The sequence below is a fragment of the Vanessa tameamea genome, chromosome 9 (genome assembly GCF_037043105.1).
Source record: "Vanessa tameamea isolate UH-Manoa-2023 chromosome 9, ilVanTame1 primary haplotype, whole genome shotgun sequence".
Taxonomy (NCBI): Eukaryota; Metazoa; Arthropoda; class Insecta; order Lepidoptera; family Nymphalidae; genus Vanessa; species Vanessa tameamea.
The window spans coordinates 1,893,842-1,897,114 of NC_087317.1; positions in this window are offsets into that span (position 1 = coordinate 1,893,842).

Here is a 3,273-nt window from a genome sequence, read left to right on the forward strand (position 1 = left end):
CCTTAATCCATCAGGCTATAACTTGAGAACGACTACCAATTTTATTAATATATATTTTTTCCTAATACTTTGTAGAAGAATCTCATGGAAAGAAAAATTTAGAAAATGGGAGGAAAATTTACAGAAAACTTAAGAGAGTTTAGAATTTAAGACGAGTTTTGTAAATGGGACTGAGAGCCAATAAAAATATATGTATATAAAATTGCACCCGTGCGAAGCCGGAGCGGGTCGCTAGTATTTTCTATATCTCATTATCTAAGCAAAATATATCGCCTATGCACCTCTTGCAACTTTTTTTAATCCAAGTTTAAGTATTGGTTTGCAATAAAGAAAATAGAAGTAAATATAACAAACATTTGTGCCAGATTGTATCCAACAGCTTGACTTGTAAGTCACGAAAAAATTCCAATACGAAATCGGAAAAGTTGGCCGTCATAGTAACATATCTTTAATCGCAATGTTGTATTAGTATTCGAAGCAACAATGCAATATATTGGAACCCGTCGGTACACCAATCAGGCGAAAAACTAACTTATCCAATATTAGTTAAGTGGTCTATTCTAAAAGCGATCGATATTTTATTTTCATTATTTGACGAAATTCTAAAATTATCTGTTTCGGCGTGTTAATCAAAATATACCTACGTTTTATCAAATTCCGAAATATTAAATTTATACTAATTAAGGTTCCCATGACAGAATTTGGGCTACGGTTTCGCAGGAAATATTATAAAAACAGGAGTTTGCGTAAACTCAAAGGCAATTCACTGAATTCATGGCCAGGAGTGGAACATGATCGGAGTGATTCGCAGGACCAGAGGTAGTAAAAACTGTAAAATTCTTAACATTTACTGATAACTTCTAAAAAGATATACCTTTTAACTTTACCGATATCCGATTCTTTTGAGGCCGGGAAATTTAGACCTCGCAGTCCAATATTCTAAAAAAATAAAGAGATTTTAATTATAAAGTATTGGCTACTCTCTATAATATATATATAATATTTTTAAAGACAAAGTTGCAAAATGCTAAATTTGTCAAATCTAAATTATTTATCGAACAACATCTCAATAGTCCACAGTTCATTCGTATGCAGTGCACGGTGTCTATTCGATAGAATCGGTATCTTACGTTATTAATATTGGGGTTTATTTTTTTCATTAAAACCCTTCGACTTTGTTTATGCGATTCATATTTCATATTATAAATTGCCCTTGGATATATTTTCAGGATTTTTCATAAAACTCTTACGCAAGAAAATTCTTATCTATTTTTTTCCATTTCGTGGAATACATTTTTTTCAATATTACTTTGTTTTGATACAAAATATGATATCCTAAATCTATTAATAAATGTGGCGACTTTCCTCACGCTTTCCTGCAATCTGTGAGAGTGATTTCGTAAAAAAGGGACGGAAGTGTGTAACAGAAAGCCAGGCAAGAGTGTACTATTTGATTTAACCAATGAGCGAGCGCGCTGCCAGAGTTGGCCATGAGATGGTACCAAACTGTTTTCCAAGAGTATACAATGTTAATATAATGTATTACTTACGTGAGATATCAGAAGTTTCACATCAAATGCGACTTAGTCTCGTGTTTTCATTCATATACATTCATGTTCATTTCATAGTTTTGGAGAAGGCTATAGTATATAAATAAGTGCGTCGCGGTTTTACCTACGATTGGCGTGAAAACATGAATTTTATTTCTCGTATATGATTTTATAAATTATCAGACAATTGTTTGACAAACAAGTCAATAATAATTAATTATATTTTACGATAATAAATTAATATTAAATCATATTCATATCATATTAATTCCAATAAAATATGCCTTTTTAAGTTCATCGATAACTTGTCAGATTATTCCCATAAGATATATTATATATCCACTAACATAAATTTAAGTACCAATTTAGACTAAAATAGTATTCTAATTAAAAATAATAAACAACCAATCATTTTGTAATTGGTACTTGAAAACGAGATGTTTTAAATTATCGACTAAATTGGCGTTTTCCGAATCTAGTTTAGGATTTTTAATGATGTCCTTAGCAGTATTCAGGTCCAAACACGCCAAAAATCGATACTCAGTATATATTATATATTTTTGATTCACAATGTTTAATTAAGCTTAAGTTTAAACTCATTTCACTATTTTCAACAGCTTTTAAGAAAGTTCGAAGTTAAGGGTTGTTATTATTGTGTTCTAAAATAAATTAATATTTATTTAGTGATCTATTTTAATTATTACTATAAACCAGGAGAGATAATTGTTCAATGGGTTGATTTTGATCCAAGATATACACCAATTGCGACCTAACGAATCTGACTAATAATTAAAAAATAACTCATAATAAATATAGAAACAATTACCTGTTTGTTTTATCTCGTTGGAAAAACCCTTTTGCGTGTTTTCCTAAGATGTATGAGATTCGGCAGTGTCTAGAATGCGTGGTGCGCCAAAGCACACCGGAAACCTGTCTATAAAACCAACAGTACCCACTTCGTTTACAACAATCAATCAAAATGATAGTCCATAATGGTTTCCACACAGTAACATACCTCAAGTGCGTTTCCTGCGATTAGCTCAATACGATTGTTACGAACTGCGAGAGTTACCTTTGCGTATTTAGCACCTCATCTGAAAAAAGTCAGTGACAATACCCATTTGTAAATTATTGTAACCTAAAAATAAAGTAAATGTCTCACTATTCGGCTAATTATCTCTCCTTTAGAGAATAAGATTTGGAGCAACCTCGCTGCTCGTACGCGTTTTGTTGAACATGTTTTCTCATAACGTTTTCCTTTATCGCCAAGTCCGAGAGAGAACAGACAGAGAGAAAATCGACATTTCTAGTGAAAACTACGGTTCCCATCATTACGAGTCGTTTGCTCTAGCGCTCTAATATAATCTTCGATAAATAACGTTATTAAAGCAAATAAAATAAAAAAGATTGACTAATAATAACAATAATGTAAATGTATTACTCTAACTTTGAAAATAATATTAAAATAAACTACCCAACATAATTTTTATAATTGTATTATTGTTTTTTAAGTGAATGTAAATTCTTTAAATAAAGTTCTTAAACCCCAAATAAAATATTAAACGGAGAAGATTTTCATACAATAATATTTATATGAGTTTGTTTTTATAATTATCTGTTTACTCAAAATACTTTGTTGACTTGATTTTTTTTACCTCATAGTTTAGCGGACGTTTAAATGGGCTTCCAGTTGGTAGCCAGTCGCCACTGCCCATAGACATTA